Below are 19,556 nucleotides of genomic sequence, written 5' to 3'. Positions count from 1 at the left end.
TCATGGAAAAATTCCTAGTGGTGTACTTTGACGATATTCTTATTTATAGTACCACTAAGGAATCACACCTTGAACATTTAAAGAAGGTCTGCAGTGTCCTTAGGAAGGAAAAGTTGTATGCTAATCTTAAGAAATGTGCATTCATGTCTAGCCAAGTTGTGTTCTTAGGATTTATAGTGACATCTGAAGGGATGCGCGCAGACCCTGAAAAAGTCAGGGCCATAGTTGAGTGGCCAGAACCAAGGAACATTCAAGAGGTGCGAAGTTTTCACGGCCTAGTAACTTTTTATCGTCGGTTCATTAGGGGTTTTAGCACGATCATGGCTCCCATTACCGAGTGCATGAAAAAGGGAGAGTTCGTGTGGTCTAAAGCCGCCGTCAAGGCTTTTAAAGAAATTAAGGGCAAGATGGTGGAAGCTCCTGTCATGCGTCTACCTGACTTTTCTAAAGTCTTTGTAGTAGCGTGCGATGCGTCTGGTGTCAGTATAGGTGGAGTGTTGAATCAAGAAGGACACCCAGTGGCCTATTTCAGTGAGAAACTGAATGAGGCAAAACAAAAATACTCCACTTACGACAAAGAATTTTATGCGGTAGTGCAATCCCTGAGACATTGGCGACACTACCTCCTACCGCAAGAATTCGTTTTGTTTTCTGACCATGAGACTTTGAGATATTTGCATTCTCAGAAGAAACTCAACCCAAGGCATGCCAAGTGGGTAGCGTTTCTTGAGGAATATTCATTTGTTTTGAAACACAAGGCCGGGGTTGAAAACAAACCAGCGGATGTCCTTAGTAGGAGAGTGGCGTTGCTCAACTCCTTGAGTGTAGAGGTAGTCGGATTTGAGCAACTGAAAGATGAATACCCCATATGTCCTGATTTTGGGGGTACTTACGCGTCGCTCTCTAGTGACCAGCATATTATGGGTGAATATGTTCTTAAAGATGGCTTTCTTTTCAAGGGAGACAGACTTTGTATTCCCCGTATGTCCCTTCGTGAATTCCTCATCTGGGAGCTTCATTCAGGAGGGATAGCTGGCCATTTTGGTCGTGATAAGACCATTGCCCTCGTGGAAGATCGTTTCTATTGGCCAAGCCTCAAGCGAGACGTAGCCAAAGTTTTAGGGCAGTGTCGAACATGTCAGCTGGCAAAACAAAGAAAGCAAAATACCGGGCTGTACACGCCATTGCTAGTGCCACATGCTCCGTGGCAGGATATTAGTATGGACTTCGTGCTCGGGCTTCCCAAGACTATAAAAAAGCACGATTCCGTTTTTGTCGTTGTGGACCGTTTTTCTAAAATGGTGCATTTCCTCCCATGTTCGAAGACGTCAGATGCGTCTCATGTTGCTCATCTCTTTTTTTATGGTGTGGTGCGTCTCCATGGGTTACCTAAAACCATAGTGTCTGATCATGATGTTCGATTTACTAGCTATTTTTGGAAGACACTGTGGCACATTATGGGAACTCGTTTGCAATTTTCTACTGCTTACCACCCACAAACAGATGGTCAAACTGAAGTGGTAAACCGTAGCCTTGGAAATCTTCTACGTTGTCTAGTGGGTGAACATGTTAAGACTTGGGACCTAATTTTACCAACTGCTGAACTTGCTTATAATGGGTCAGTTAATAGATCTACAGGGTTGAGTCCTTTTGAAATTGTAAGTGGTTATAAACCTAAAATGCCCATAGATCTCTTACCTATGTCTGTTACACAAAGGTCTTCTGAGTCAGCCGATGCATTCACACGCCATATTCATGATTTGCATACACATATTAGACAACGGTTAAATAAGAGCAATGATGATTATAAAGTTTCAGTTGATTCTCATCGTAGAGTGCAAGAATTTCAAGAAGGAGACTGTAATGGTGCGAATAAGGCCAGAGCGATTCTCTCAAGGATCTGCAAAGAAATTACAAGCGCGTAGTGCTGGACCATTCAAGATATTACAAAAGGTTGGGTCCAACGCGTATTAGGTTGACCTTCCACCTGAAATGAGCATTAATCCAACTTTTAATGTGGAAGATCTAACCCGTGCCCATACTCCCATTATTGATACATCGTCCCTTTCATGGCCTTTTTCTGAGTTTGTTACCCAACCCCTTCCACCCCCTCCTCCACCCATTACCCATAAAGAAGCAATTGAGGAAATCTTGGATGACGAGATAGTATCCACGAGAGATGGGGGTTTCCAAAGGTATCTTGTCAAGTGGAAGAACAAACCATCGTCTGAATCTACGTGGCTGTCCAGCGACGCATTGCAGGGTATTGATCCAGATCTACTCGAGCGCTACAAAAGTTTCAACTCGTCGGAGTCGAGTTTTTCTCACCCGAGGGGAATTGATGCGGACACAAGCGCATTCAAGGTGTACCAACGAAGAAAGCGCCAACCACAAGTGTCATCCTTGTGGATAGGCGACTATTGAGGAGCTGAAGACCTTTCACATGTGATTGGACATATAGAAGACCTCACTCAGGGAAGGCACATGTGAAGGAAGATTGGAGAAAGAAGACCGAGCGCCCAAACTTTCCCGTGCTTATGTTATTTGAGCGTTTTTGACTTAGGGGTCTTTTAGTAATTTTATGTCTTTATTTGCTTATTCTAGGGGTCTTTTAGTAATTTTATATCTTTATTTGCTTATTTAAGTAGGCTAAAGCCCTAAACTCGAATTTTAACTATTGATTAATGAAAAGCAAACCCTTTGGTTGCCTCCTTCCTCTCTTCTCTCTAATGGTGCTTCTTCTCTTCCCTTGATCTTCTTCTTCTAATTTCTTCTTGTGCCCCTCCAACTTCTTCAAGGTAATAGTTTTCTTCCTTCTATTTTCCAGTTTTGGCTAATCCTTCTTCGATCAAAATCTTGAGAACCAATCTAAACCCTAAACCCCCAATTTCTCAAATCCATAATCCAAGAAACTTCTTGGTTCTTCGGACTAGTGATCTTCATTGATCGATTGGGTATGACCATGCAAGATCGGGAGGTCTCATCCCTCGCCGGATCCAACCTAAGTAGTAATTGAATTCCATAATCCATGGTTGTAGTGATAGCCCGCTCCATTGCATGTTTCCTTTATGATTTTCTTAGTTATGATGATTACTGTTAGAATTTTAGATCATTTATTCCTTTTATTTCCGCTGTTTAATTATGTCCATGAGCATGCATCATAACTAGGGCTGTCCTGCGTCAATATTGGTCCAAAAAAATTAAGCCAAAGAACTAAGAAAAATATTAGGAAAAAAAATAAAATAATAAGAAATTCAAGAATCTATCTTCTTCCTTTTTTCATATTCTGAACATGCATATGATGGTGCATCAAACCATTCTTTGATGAGAACGTTTGTGTGTCTGTTTGACTTGTTAAAGATGGACCCCAATTGAACATAAATCAAGCATGATTTGGTGAATTAGGGCCTTTACATTGAAATACAACAAAAATTGCATTCAAATTATTTGTTTTGATCCCAAAATAGGTACAGCCTAAAATGAGCTTTTATTTTTTAAGCTTGCTCCATGGTTTAAATGGAAAAATAAATAAATAAATAAAGAAGAAGAAGAAGAGACATGAGTGAATTTAAAAATAATAAATAAATAAAGAGGGCTTTTATTGGTGTATCAACCCGTATCAGCCCCATATCATGTGTTGATATGCCTTGTATAGGCCGATAAAAATCTTCTTTTTTTTTAATCGGGCTAGTACGATCCCGTATCGCATATCATCTTGTGCCAATATGGATACGATATGGCCGTATTGACTAGTGTGATACCAATATCCAAATCTATGGGTATAGGCATAAATAGAGGAATTGGGTTTAAGAATGTATTCGTTTGGGTGTTTTTTTTGTCTTGGTCAATAGATCGCCAGAAACAAAATGTTTCTTTAAGGCCTTGAAGGGACTTAGGCAGAGTGATCCTCTATCTCCTTTCCTAATTGTGGTTGTTGCAAAACCCCTCAACAGAATGTTACTTAAAGTCAAGTAGTTTAATCAGAGGTTTTAAGGTGGCAAACACAAGTGCTCAAATTAATCATCTGTAATATGACAATGATACAATTTTACTTTGAGACGCTGACAAGGCAATGGTGGATAACTTGTGGAAGATAGTAAGATGTTTCAAGTTTCACGTTTGAAGTTTAACATTACTAAAAGTAAGATGCTAGGTGTGAGGCTGGACAAGGATGAAGTGTCGAGGTTGGTCATTTTTAGGTGTAGGGTTGGGTCTTTTCCTTCACGACATACATAGGCCTTCCTTTGTATATTGGGAGGCCGGCTAAGCACCTATGGGATAAGATCATTGAAACGATCAAGAGAGGTCAAGGTTGGTCATTTTTAAAGGGTTTCATGTTTGACGCTTAACATTACTAAAACTTCTAAAAGTGAGATGCTAGGTGTGAGGCTGGACAAGGATGAAGTGTAGATTGGCCATTTTTAGGTGTGGGGTTGGGTCTTTTCCTTCGCGAGGCTAGCTAAGCACCACTGGGATAAGATCACTAAAATGATCAAGAGAGCTTGAAGTGTCAAGGTTGGTCATTTTTAGGTGTAGGGTGGGGTCTTTTCCTTCAACATACATGGGCCTTCCTTTGTATATTGAGAGGTTGGCTAAGCACCTCTGGTATAAGATCATAGAAAGGATCAAGAGAAAGCTCTCAAGCTAGAAGCAATGCCATCTTTCTTTGGGAGGGTGCTTAACCTTGATAAAACCTATGTTTGCCAATATGCCACACTTTGTCCCTATTTAGATGCCCTCGATCTTTTTTTGATAGATCGAGCAAGCTAAGGAGAGGACTCCATGGTGCAACACGTGCACAACTCGGGCCACTTTTCTATTCGATCTTTCTACAATTTGATTCGAAAATCACCTTTGATTATCACATCAAGTTACCCTTCCCATGCAGAGTTCTATTGAGCTCCCCCAGTCCCCCTAGAGTTGTGGCTTCCGTTTGGCTGGTTGGTGGGAAAAGGGTATTGACCATTAATAATCTCCAAAAGAGATCTAAGATCCTCCCCCCAACATTTCCGTTATGCGCATAAACAATGCAGAGTCCACTGATCACCTTTTCATCCACTACGCTTTCACTCAAGGCCTATTTGGATATGATTACATCCACAGCAAATACTGGAAATTTCATCCTTGATTTTACGTTAAGTGTGTTTGCCAAAAATAGAGAGACAAAATTCAAACCCGTGGATTTCCCCTGACATTATGTCAGTGTAATTGAAGATATCCCACAGAAAATACATCTCACTACAACACCACTTGGTACCCAAAACAAGCGATTTGGGTACCACCCTGATCATGGGGTCCACCTTAATGTATGCATTGTATATCTAAGTTGTCCATTCATTAATGTGGACCCCACATGCCTAATTACCTCCCTTCCAAACACATGATTGGTCGGTGGAAAGTCCAGAAATTTACATCTTTATCGAAACACATGCTTTAGTTAGTCAAAATACACTAACAGCCACTTTCAGTGTAATGGGCAAGTCATGATTGCTCATTTGCAATACAATACCATGGTAAGTGGCAATCCAAGCAGGCCCTCAGAAGGTGTGGGAATGCTTCTTTCTAGTATTCAAAACTTCGTAGGTGATGCCACAGTCTATGGAAGACATCTTGTGGGCTTGGCACAACGAAGGAATAAGGATAGGGAAGGCGATGTGTTAGCTCATCATAATGGTAGTGCTTTGGGTGATTTGGAGGGACGGAATATGGGTTCTTTCCATAGTAGGAGTGCATTTGTGGAAGATGTGGTGACGAAAATTAAAATAGAAGTGGTGGGTTGGGCGTTCAACATTAAGTCAATGGATGTTTGCAATCTTTCTTCTTTCTTTGCATTGTAGTTTGGAGTTGTATTCTTTCCTCACCTAACTTTTGCTTTAGCGAGCTTTTCTAATAAAATTTCATCATCTTTCAAAAAAAAAAAAAATCAAGTTCTTGTTTGGATAGTCGGTGGAAATCTCATATTCCTCTCACAATATTTACCTAGTGTATCGTACCAAGAATCCAAATTATGGAAAAGTGTAACCATTGCTTGGTGGAATCCACCTTTTTCCTTGCTTTCCAAACAACACAAAACATCACATCAACAGGAAATCCTTTTTCCTTTTCCATTGTTTGGCATGGAATCCATCGTTTCCAAACATGGCCTTAGGGGAAATGGAAATTGTGTGGATGGACTTTTCCCCATGCCAAATTGAACCAACGAAAATGAACTTTGATGATTCCAACCACGGAGATTTTTGCAACTTAACCATGACAACTTCACTTATGCCCACGTGTTCACTTCAAGGAGGGGTTCCACTGTTTCCAAGGCATGGTGTTGACAAATCGCATTGAAGAGAGCGAGAGACTCATATGGTTGTCTAAAAGGATCAGAATTCCCATGGAAAGATTGCCTAGTGGGGTTTGGGATTATTCGTGCCTAAAGAGAAGTTAGCACCATAACACAACTACATATGAGGTATTATAACAGTTCATTAGGCAGCCACTTATGTGCACTAGGCCCAAAAACAAGCCGATTGATCTTTCAAAAAAAAAAGGTGATTGGCTCATATTTAGGGCCACAGCCCACAAGTTTCCTAGAAAAATGATGGCTAAAGAAATAGGCTCTGCATGACTATTCAAAGGCCCACAAGTGCCAATGTTCCACTTGTGCAAGATCTGGGTCATTCATTACTCATCACGTGGACTGCACTGCGTATACTTTGGCCCAAAATTTGGCTTGTCCAGTTATCAGGGGCCCTCATGTGCATGTTGAGTGCAGAGCCATTTGTCAGTTTTCTAAACCATCCATTTTTTTCATAGGCTGTGGAACAGCTTAAGACCCATCTGGCCTTCTTCTTTTTTTTTTGGGACAGAGAAAATAAACAGAGGGACCACCAGATGAACAACCAGATTTTGCACACAGGTGCCAATGTAAGCACAGTACAATTCAACTGCAAGTACCCATCACATTTCTCAGAAAAAATAAAGTCACTAATGTTCCACATTAACCGTAAATGCCTGCCCCACCTGATGAAAGAACCAACCCAATTATGGCCAGAGCACATGTTAAGTACTGTCTGCCTAACAAACGGAAATGCAGCCCTCACAAGTGCACTACATTGACACCATGTAGGTTGTTGAGTCAGGATGCTTGGCAGCCTGTTTGCGTGTTTATTCAATCCTATAGGGCATGTTTGGATGCCATTAAAAAATGTGTTTTAACGCATTTTCTCCTGGCGGAAGCATACCAATGGCTGGAATTAAACATGAGATGTGGCCTATTCAAGTATCCAGCTGACCTGAAATTTCACCCAAATATGTTTTTTTATGACGAGGGTTCAGAAATTCAAAAGCATCTCATATTTTAACACATTAGTGAGAAGCGTTCAAGCAATGCCTTGGTAACCCCATTTCTTGCAAAACTAAGGAGAGTGCAGCGTCCCGGCACCCTCATATCACTTGCAGATTTAATGAAAAAAAAATGGGTGGCATCAAAATACACCCTAAGCATTTCACATATGCATAATTATAAATTTACCCAACACAGAAAATTTTCCAAATTTCCGAAAAAGAAGAAGAAGAAGAAGAAGAAAGAAAGAAAGAAAGAAAAAAATTAGCAGCAGTGGCAACGAAAACAGATTGCAAGAAAACAAGATAAATTGTTATTTATTAGGCTGCGTTTGGTTTTTTTTTTTTTTTTTTTTTTTTTTTGAGAGAGAGAGAGAGATTAGGCTGCGTTTGGTTGCACCAAATATCATGATAATCCATTATTAATCAGTCTAATTCGGTGCAAAATTTCACGATATTTCTTGAAATTTGGTGCAACGAAACACACCCTGATAAAAGTTTTATTTTAAAAAAAAAAAAAAAGGAAAAACAATATACCTGAGGATTACTTGAGAAAAGGGAAACCCTAAAACACCATTTGAAGGCAACCAAACGATCCAATGCAACTTCTAGAACCTTCTAGAATCAATCAAGGAAAACAAGCAGACGCCAATAAGGGCATTTTCGTCAGAATGCTGGAAATTCCAAAGAAGAAGATCAGAGAAGCTGTAATGGACGAAACCACTGGTGGCTTTCTTGGTGGGAGAGAGGCGGTTTCAAGAGAAAGGTTCGAATGGTTTGAATGTTCGGAAGTAGTTTTAAGGCATTTATACCTGCAACCCTGCAAGGGAAAGGCCAGGTCAGCTTTGTATCAACTGTGGATATTCGCGCGAAGAGGATTTAAAGGGTCGATTCTCGGCACACGTAGAAGATCCTCATACGTGAAAAAGGTTTAGGATATTCGTCAGGTGGGGTCATCCGTCACATTACTTAGTTGGGTTAAATGAACGTCGAGTATCGACTGCGGTTTTCTCCTGACCGTCCGTTTCTCTAACTCATGCATGGGCCATCTAATGATTGGATAGGTGTATTTTTTAACTAAACGAATTTCAAGGTGGATTCAATCTATTGAATAGATGGGATCTTGCATTCATGTGGATAATTTTCACGTGTCGTGCGAATCGCTGCCTTGATCTATTCGCGCATGAGTGTCTCCTTTTCTCTGTGTTTTTGCAGTACTAAAATGTCGGTTGCAGAGAGAGAGGGAATGCTAAAAAAACCGATGGTTTGTTTTCGAATCGCTCGCTTTTGTACCGTTGCGTTGGACGAATGCTGCGCATTCGCTCGCGTGAGGTTTAATGGCACATCGCGTACCATATTCTACCAGGGAACGAATGTGTAGCATCTGATCCATTCACTGCTGTTATCTGCACCTAAATTACGCATTTAAATCGTCAGAAGTAGGCCTGATTTGGGAAGCGATTGGCTGGTGTACCTTACACCAGCAATATAGCTGCCTTAGGTACGTGTTGAGCGAAGACGAGCACTACGCTCCTCGGTCTCCGAGTTATACGAACGGTTCAAAGGATATCAAAGTTACATTGCCACACAGTGACGTATTTATTATATCTACACTGTTCACCTATTTTTGGAGATCATTTTTGAGCATTATGTAAAAAAATAATCATATCCAGAGATTATCTGGACCACACCATAAATAACACCGGAGATAATGATTTTCACAATTAAACAATTCATTGGGCCACTGCAGCGTTTATTTTCCATCCAATTTGCTCAAGACGTTACATAGGCATGAATGAAGAGAAAAAACAAATTTCATATTGATCCAAAACTTCTATAACCACAAAAAGAGCTTCAATGGTAGACCTTCAATATGCCACCGCTTTTTGCAATATAGTCCACTTGATAGTTAGATCTCTTATTTTTCATCTCAAGCCTTAAGACAATCTCAACAAATGGATGGATGGATAGTTTTGATATAACACATACCTTATGATCAAACCCACAAACCTTGCTAACATCGATACAATAGATATATAGCTGGTGTGAGGTACAGTAGCCAATCGGCTTCCCTGATTTGGATGCGGTTTGGCTAGCAATCCCAACACAAGCAAATTAGCTAGTGTCAAAAATCTATGGTACCTCCATGGTGCATGTGTCTTATCCACACGGTGAACTAGTGGTTTTAAATGCTTATTAAGGGTCATAGAAGTTTAAGATCAATCTAATATTTTTAGAATTAGACCACCATGTTGGTCTGATTCTTGCTTGTTTAGACCACTACAGTGTTATGGTTCTTGTAGACTGGCTGGCTTAGGTTCGTATTGAACCCGTTAACTTGATCAAAGAACACTTTAAACTTTATTGATTCATATGAGAGAATGAATTGAATGTTTGTAATGTTGAAATGAACCATCCAAGCTCAGTTTATATAAGCTAGCTCCAGGGTATTTGGACGTTTTGGTCCAAGGTAATAACTACAATTGACTGTTTATAATAGTTGGTGAGAAATTAGCTGTTATTTAGCAGTTTTTGACCATTTTACATGTGAAAAAACAATTGCATATTAGCTGTCTAGACACAATGGCTAGCCACATGTAGTATTTTCTACATAGACTAATTTATTGCTACATGAGTAGTTATAATAGGCCTCTTAAACAACTACTTTTAGCCTCTATATAAGGCAAATAAGTCTCTCTCAAACCTCTTACCCACAACACTCCAAATCCATCCACCTAACCTATCACGCCCAAAACTCAGAAAACGGGCTCACAGAATTTCGGATCGCCAAATCCGATGCCGACAGCCTCCGTAGTACTCCATTCTCAACTCCCAACGCCCATACACCAAGTTCCGATCTTGGGATCCTACAATAAGGATTTTCCAACGTACATATATCTCATAAGAAGCATAACCACAAGTATACCTAAATTACAAAAGCAACATCATCATCACATATCTACTAATATAAATAGTTGAATACAGTGCTAAAAGGGAAATACATATATCAAAAATCAAAGCTCCAGAAGACAACTGCACGCTCCAAGCTCAACGCTGCTGCGACCTAATGTCACTTGTACGCATCTATCGTGTATAAGCTTATAAAAAGCTTAGAGGGTAGTGAAAGTGTGTACAATGCACATGTCAAGCATATAAATATCAAAGTAAGCGGAAATACTGGTAATCCATAAATCGTACAATATCAGAGTAATGCGGAAACATGTGGGCAAGTTCATAAATACCATCAGGATCATCTAGGTCATATAGATGCAGAAACATAGCAACTTAAAATACCATATGCTGCGGATGCAGTATGCGATATGCAATGCGAATGAAATGACCAAGTTGAAATGTGAAGTCGGATTGATAGTACGTAGTATCGCAGGCTATAGGGTCCATCATAAGGGACTTCTATCCAAACCAGTCTAATACCTAAATTTGGATGATCAGGCTCAATGTGGTAGACTCCTGATCTCAGATTAGTCACGTGCCTAACCGAAATCCTAGCCATTACGAATCTACACATATTAAATTAATTGTGCACCACTAGCACGAGTTGATAGTGAATGAACGAATGAATGAGTAAGATGTTAGTCTACAACTCTTGCTCAATAAGTCCACATATCAACATCGTACATCTCTGGTATCATCACTGGGGTCTACTATACTCTAGATGCAATCGCCGGCCCACTGGACGAGCAACCATATAAGTGGAAGAGACCTCACTATCCGCCTAACCAGTAGTCAGCCAATATCTACCCGGCACGTCGATAGCGGACCCAATTACGAGCTGGTCAAACTCAGCCTGGCTATGTGCATTACCCTCGGGCAGGTAAGGCCACAACCCCTTTCCAACCGACTACGACACAGTGGGAGACACGGCCCACTGGTATTCTGCACTTGGGTGTTCATGTATCCACTCGATCTAGACGTTGGGGCGTCTCCTGACCACGGAGTTTAGAAATGTTCACACGGGGACATCTATGACACCCCGATGCTAGCAATAGATTTTCGGTGTCCCATCTGGCCATCCACGACATGCCTGTGGAGGCTACGGCCCTTATGTCGCTAGGGCATATAATAATTACAACACATAATGGAAGATGTATGAGTCATACAATCTAGTCATGCATCAATCCTACGCATACCGTGCGGTCATGTGAGACAATCTCCGCCTATCAGAGTCTCATAACAACCTGCCTGTAACACCCCGTACTTTCCAGTACTCGAGTGTTACCATGTAATTTAATTTAATATAAATACAAAGAATAATACAACCTAAATATATATACACTATGAAGTGTATATACTGTGTAAAGATTTAAAATTTCATGCTAAAATGATACATATGTATTTAATGTATATAAGACATTATGAAAACAATATTATATTAAATAAACACAATGAAAAATAATTTCACAACATAAAATCAAATTTTAAATAATAATATAGCAGTGAATATTTTTATATCCGTATGTATATAAAAATCATTAGATATTTTAATGAAAATTTATATTTAACAATATTATTAAATACAAATATAGTTTTAATTAAATATAATATTGTATATTAAGAATTAAGTATATTAATGAATGTAATTAGTGGTATGTTAATATTAAAATTATATTTATATATATGAGATTTTAAATATTGTAATTATAGGTAAGATACAAAAATAATAAAAAATTATATTAATATTAGTATCAGTTAATAATATATTACAAAAGCCTTACAAATGGCCCATTAAGACCTTTTAACCGTTGATGTCCAACTTCGGGATGATCTAACCGTCAGATCAATGAAAACACCAATTTAGAGGAAAAATCTGCATGGATGGCCCACCTGGGCATTGTACCCGCCTGAGTTTAGGTTAAAAACCCATACTTGGGCCCATCAAGTGAAATGGATGGAGTAGATTTCCCACAAACGTCACATTGGGCCCCACACTTGCGTCGCATGTGCACCACAGGGGATGAACCCGCGGTGCACCGTACCACCTGAAGCGGTCAGAGCTCCCTTGACCCGCGACTTCCCGAAATAGAGAAGTCTCTCTCTTTGCGTTTTTGTCAGCAGCGGACGGCGTCCGTTTGCAATGCATTGCGGCCCACCATATGGTCCCCACCTTGATGATCCAAACCGTCCATTCGACAGAGGACACGTGTGAGACCAAAACCCAAGTTCATATCAGATTTTCATGCATGTTTGGACACACAAACCTCGCTGCAAAACGGCCCTGCAAAAACACATTTTCAAAAATGGCAATTGTCCTCCTTGCCATGAGAGCGATCCGTGTGCTCTCTCCCCTCTCCAATCCCAGCCCTTTAATTCAACGTATCCTGACCGTTTGTCTGGGAAAATCTCAGCCATCCATTTGCTTAGGGCGTTCCTTGCAAAACCAGGGATTGTTTTGGTTCCCGCCCACTGTTTTGGAGGCGGTTTCAGCCAGAGGAGATCCTGGCCACTTGCTATTGATCCGACGGTTTAGAAAGGATCAGGGCAAGCATATAAGGCGTGCGGATCGAGGGACAGTAGCTCACCCTCCATTTTCGCAGCCACAACCATGAAACCAGCCATTTCCCTTCCACCTCCGAACCCATCGAGAAAAGCTCATCTGAGCTTCATTCTCTCTATTCTCTAAGCTTCCTGGGGCCCATTAGATCAGTCCACAACCGGTAGAATGAAGAAAGAAGCCTTCATTGGAGATCCGCCATTAACGGCGTTCATCTTCTCCACCGCTCAAAACCGGGTCAGCGCAGTACAGGATGTCGTTTTTCCGGCTTTCACCATCTGGTGATGGCGAAGGGAGAAAGAAAGAAAGGAGAAAGGAAGATGAAGGTGCGTGGTGGGTTGCTGCACCAGGCAACTGCACCACAACTCGATCCAAGCCAAGTGCGGTCCGAGCCAGGCTGGGTCTATCTGCCGTTGCTGGACGTTCCAGCAGCAAGGAATTAGGAAGAGGATATAAGGAGAAGGAGATAAAGATAGAGAGAAGGAAAGAAGCGAAAATCAGAGAGAGGGAAGGAATGGCTGCCATCTCACGGTCGGTTTCCTGATGCGCTGAGTCAACTCAGTTCGACCAAGACTAAGTCGGGTCGAGTGGGGTTGTGTTGGATCCGATCCAACCTCCTTGATGGCCTAGCTGTGAAGAGAGAAGAATAAATAAATAAATAAAAGAGAAGTAGGAAGAGAGAGGAAGAAGATACAGGTAGAGGAAGAGAGAGCCACCGCTGAGTCGACTCGACTGAGTCGTAAAGCCTGGTCCGATCCGGCTCCTTGCTGATCATTTCCAGCTGTGGGAGTTGGAGGAAAGAAAGGAGGAAAAGAAATGGAAAGAAGAGATGGAGAGAAAGAGAGAGAGTCGATGGACGGTTGTGTTGAGCCGAGTCAACTCGGTTCGAACCGAATCATTATGGGTGAGTCAACATTTTCCCCCATTCTAGTTAAGTTTCGACGTACTATTACCATTTGTTGCCATTGGTATTATTAATATTAGCAAAGATTAGCCATTAGTAGGCCATTATGCTAAACTAGTTATTGTAAACAAATTACAATTATTGAATATCATTATCCTATTTATTATTCTTAAATATTAATTTTGGTTAGTGTCACCATAATGATTATTTTACTACATTAACTAATATTAATTGTAACACTATGGTTAATAATTATTTTCTAATTATTAAATTAACATTGTTACCATTTTCATTATTAATAAGATCGTTAAATATTAGGATGCATGACGATTAGTAAATTATCTATTCTAATGATAGTTATTATATACAAAAAATTAAAATGATACCATTATTAAATGTTAATGCATTGTCTTATCATAGATAGTATATCATAATATTAATTATCATCATAATTATTATTAACTAATATTAACTATGACACTAATGTTAGTAAAGATTTTATAACTATTAAATTAACATTATAAATAATTACACACCACTAAAGTTCAACCTTAAAGATTTGGCCTAAACCTAAATTTCAGGATGAAGCCCTAATTCCATATTAAAACCCTAAAAGAAATCCAAACCCCAGGTAGTGCGTGGAACTTGGATCTAATGATATAAGCTCATGATCTGTGGTAGGATTCAATTCTAAAGGAACAAGCACTTAGCGACACTGGTAGGCGATTCAAAGTATAAGGTGATGATTCTTTCCCTTGAGCTTTCCATCTTCTCATTAGCTTAACTTATAGTTTTTATTAAAAATTATAATTGATCTCTCTCTTATAATCACATGTATTAGCTGGTGGAAATTGAATTACTATATTGCCTGCTTAATGTTCATCCTGTATATTTGTTCATGCTTGTGGATTATTTGTGTATTGCTTATGGACATTAAACTGGTATATTAGTAGGAAACCCCCACCTATAAATGTACACCCATACTTGTGATGTAACCCAACTGGTTGTGATTAAAATGGACCTTCGACTTAGTGGTTATTGAGTAGTGGTCTAAATGGATCATTGATGTGGGCCTACCATCCAGGGTTATTGTGTCCAAATGGTTTTCAAGGATCGTCTTTTATCGCATGGTTTTGACACTCGCCCTATGAGGCCTATTTTGATAATTACACTATGTGGCTTGTTTGATATCGCCCTATGTGGCTTTGTTCTGATAATTTCCCTATATGGGTTCGATGTTTTATACTACGTAACCATGCGATGGTAAGCCCCATATACTGTAATATGATTGGCCACTAGTCGACGGGTTTCCATTAAACATCATAAGATGGTAGCCTCATGAGCCGGGGATGGTGGTAATGGGACACTATGCCCGAGCTGTCGGCCTACGCTGGGCCCTGCGCTCCCCGTAGTGACCGTGAGCTTATTCTAAAATGGCTGATTGCAATTGGACTAATAATGAGCTGGCAAATCATGCACACATAGCATACTACGACGGCTTGGATCATTATGCCCATACGATTACGCTGCGAGTTGCGCTAATGACCAGCCGATCGATTTATGATGATGACTTGGATCACTCATGCCCATACGATTACGCTGCGTGTTGCGCTGATGACCACTCACATCTTTGGGTGACGACCCCATTGCCTATCTGGATGTTTTTCCTGGGACACCGACCGTCCGGATGATTTACCCGGGTCGATGATTGCATTCATGCATCCATGCACCTAATAAGACTGCATTTACTCTGTTTTGGTTGTCTGGATGTTTTATATTATTTCTTACCTAATGCGACGGTGTGTAATCTTGAGGGGAATTCACACTGAGTTGGCCACTCATCCATCAAATATACAACCGTACAGGTAGTACAGGTGGCTTTAGTGATATGTACGTTCAAACTTGATGAGGAGCAGGGTACGATTGCCAGGGATGCATGGCTGTATTTACCTGGAGGAGCTGCGTGATCTTGCGGCTTATATTTATATGTTTTCCGCTATTCTTCATGTATTAAATTATTGTAAATCTTGTACTTGTTAAATTCAGAGACATTGGTTTGTATAAGTCATTATGGGCAGCTTCTTGTAAATTTGAATGATAATGAAATTTTCCTTTATGTCGATTTTTCCACACTACGCTCATTTGCTTACTCTGATGAAGGAAAAAAAAAAAAAATACACTCGAATTCGACCATCTTTTAAAGCTGACACTCGGGTTTTTGGGACACGGGTCATATACTCGGGTCCTGAAAACCGGGGCGTTACACTGCCCAATGACATATGCAATGGTCAACCACATCTCTTAACAAACATGCAGATGATGCGTATAGGCATGTATCATGATGCTATATTGTCATATACTCATAATCGGTATCGACAATCGGCATCGATAATCAGCCCGTACAATCGATCTCGACAATCAGATTCGGCCTCGATAATCAAAATCGACATCTACAATTGAAATTGGTCTCGATAATTAGAGTCGGCCTCAACAATCGAAATCAACCTTTAAAATCGAAATCGGCTTCGACAATCGGAATCCGTGAGAATGGGCCTAATGAGGCCTAAGGGAAGGTCACAATATGGACATTCAACCATCATTGCCCATCAATGTGGACATTTAACCAACATTGCTCCCAAGGAGTGGCCCACATATAGCCAAACCTATAATTGGCCCATGGCCTCATACAAGGGCCTAATATACATCACCATGGGCCTCATAAACGTAAAATGGGCCACATCAATGGACCGCACCAATGAGCCTCATAAACATCAAGTGGGCCGCACCAATGAGCCTCATATACGTCAAGTGGGCCACATCAACGGGCCGCGCCAATGGGCCTCATATACGTCAAGTGGGCCGCATCACATGGGCCGCACTAATCGTCGCCATAGATATACAAAACATATATCACGATAGGCTACACAAATGGACGGCATAGATATACATCACGGATGACGTCCCACCGTCCCAATCCAGCGGACGATGTGGATATAAAATAAATACATCAAGGTGACTCCCACCTAAAATTTAGATCTATCACATCCTCTTTGTAATGCCATAAATGATCTCTACCAATGGTTGGACGGTAAGGGTAAAATACATACATCACACGGGACCCACAGAACTTGCTAATGACGATACAACAGCCATTGTTGCTGGGGTCCAAGGATGGACGGCCCAGATGAAAGATAGATGGATGGCATGGAATGAAGATACATCATGGTGCGTCCTACAGCACCTGGTAATGTCCTTACAATGGACGGTTTGGATATAACACATATCTCTGATTAGACCCACAGAGCATTATTGACGTCAATACATCAGCTATATACTTGGTGTGTGGGTCCCACATGGATGGTATGGATTAACAAATACGTCGGGGGTGGGTCCCACCATCTCAATATGGACAGTGTGGCTGAAAGTCACATACACCATGGTCGGTCACAAAACTTGCCGACATCACTATAGTGAGCCCACCGTCATAACATTGGACGGTGTGGATACAAAAGAAATACATCAAGGTGGGTTCCACCTCCACACGTGCCACATGTGTGGGGTGGGCCCCACACCATGAAAACTGGATGGATAGTATGTATAAAATACATACATCATAGTGTGGTCCAAATGGACGAAATAGAATACATAAATCAAGGTGGGGCCCCACACGTGTGGATTCAAGGCATCCCATGTCCGAGTAATGGACGGATGGTGTAAATGACACACCTCATGATGGGTCCCACGTGGGCCCACCATCATATTATATTAATATATTATCATATTATATACATATATATATATATATATATTATAATATAGTCTAGCGTCCAGGCCCTGGATGGCCTGGAGGCCAGACACATACATCAACGGCCACACTTCAACGGTGGGTCACACCGTCCAACAGGCTGGACGGTGTGAATAAATCACATACATCACGGTGGTCCCATGTCTAGTGGGCCAGATGTTTGGATCAAGCTGATATATATATATATATATATATATATATATATATATTCCCTTCATCCAAGGCCCGCTAAAAGGTAGCAGTAAGGTGGGCCTCAAGATCGGATGGTCTGGATCAAGTGGGCCACACGCAGAGAGAGAGAGAGGGGCCCCGCCACTATGGGCCCCTCTAACACATGCATCAATACATACATTACAATAATATGGGTCTCAAATCATGTGGGCCCTAAATCAAAATCACAATTTCGTCTCAAATCATGTGGACCCACCGTTAGATCTTGGACTCATCTTTCCACCAATGCGTTCTGGAGCTCAAAGGGATGAATTTTAATGGTTGAGATAATCTTTGGGGGTGGGATTGGGTGGTAGAAAGGTGGGCCACACCTAGCTCTTTCTCATAGAGAGCTTGGACGTTCTCTCTCATGGTGGGGTTGCTTGGGAGTGAAGAGAGAGATCAGAGAGAGAGAGAGAGAGAGGTGATGTAAGGGATGGGTGATGAATGGAGTGATGGGTGAGTGAGTGATGGGTGTACTTGAAAAAGGATGAGTGGAGAGAGATAGTTGACTTTAAGGGTTGCTTTGTACTTTGGGATGGGATATGTACTTGACATGATTGATATAATTGATGGGACATGTTCTCTTGGATTTTGCAAGGCGTTTTCCTCAAAATGAACGCGGTCCGTCCTGGGTATCACATTGGCGCGTGAGACGCGGCGACGGCACGGTCACAAGGGTACAAGTGTAGGGTCGAGCCGACTCAAATCGATAGAATGCAACTTAGGGTCGCGCGTAAATGCTGATTATAGATCGCAGGTCGTCGGAATTCGACTTGGAGGATCGTGGAAGCCTAAAGAATGGTATGGTCTAGGATACGGGTCTTACATAACCCATCTCTTTTAACCGTGTCATACCATGACTTGCACTCATGTCGCATTAGTTCATGTAAGGTCATGAAAGAGCGATACCATGTACAAGTGTGAAATGCAAAGTGCATCACTAGTGCCTCCACAACAACACTGCCTCACATGCCTAAACCCTCACACCGAGTCCAAGTCTGAGCCTGATACTGTGACCGTGATTGAGACCAAGACCATGACCACAGTCGTGCGCGTGTGCGGGCATTCTAGTGCTTTACATTAGAACATGCAAGTCTCAGTATTCCTCTAATTCACCAATCAAATAGTAAGGTACTCAATACCCTACTTATTAAAAAAAAAAAATTTCTTTCTCACCCGTTCAATATGAGGCTATTCATAAAATACAAAAAACCAAGTTTTTTTTACAAACCTTTTATATATTTACGTATAATTATTTATTTAAAATATTTTTAATGAAAATATTTTTCCATAATAATCTCTCAGTTAATTGAAATTTATTTTCAACACACACACACACACACACAAAAACTAGACATAAGTTATATGCATAATAAGAGATATCATTCAATCTGAATATTCCATTGGTATAAGTATATCAAAATTCTATCAAATTTTTTGGTTATCGCAGCTTTAAACCAGTTATTTCTAAATAATAGAGCCGGATATACCATACACATACTCAATTTGTGTTATTTGAGTTTCTATAAATTTTGTTCAACACATTTAATGACCATGTGTTTATCATAATTTATGAACAATCGTAAAAGAAAATTTAACTCTTATAAGAAACAACACCACTTCTATGTTCATATATTTGAAATCTTTTCAATATCTCCATTACTATTAAGATAGTTGTCATTTTAAACACTTATTAATGATACGCCGAAACAAATTAATTATTGAGCACATAACTAAAATGACACCAATAGAATAATCCAAATAATTCAAAGGTTAGCCATCTAAATGAAAGGTTA

At 40.5% G+C, this 19,556-nt stretch overlaps 1 protein-coding gene across 2 annotated transcripts in view; it reads right to left on the bottom strand.

Annotated features, from left to right (window-relative positions):
• The window catches only part of LOC131258197 (WEB family protein At5g55860-like), a 41,495-nt gene extending 33,374 nt beyond the window's left edge, over positions 1–8,121 (bottom strand). For both annotated transcript variants that reach the window (XM_058259323.1, XM_058259324.1), the window contains exon 1: positions 7,867–8,121. The gene's annotated coding sequence lies outside the window, so the exon portion shown is untranslated. The remainder of the gene's footprint in view (positions 1–7,866) is intronic.
• Positions 8,122–19,556: the final 11,435 nt, after the last annotated feature.

The sequence above is a fragment of the Magnolia sinica genome, chromosome 10 (genome assembly GCF_029962835.1).
Source record: "Magnolia sinica isolate HGM2019 chromosome 10, MsV1, whole genome shotgun sequence".
Taxonomy (NCBI): domain Eukaryota; kingdom Viridiplantae; phylum Streptophyta; class Magnoliopsida; order Magnoliales; family Magnoliaceae; genus Magnolia; species Magnolia sinica.
This window is presented reverse-complemented; position numbering and strand designations above follow the sequence as displayed.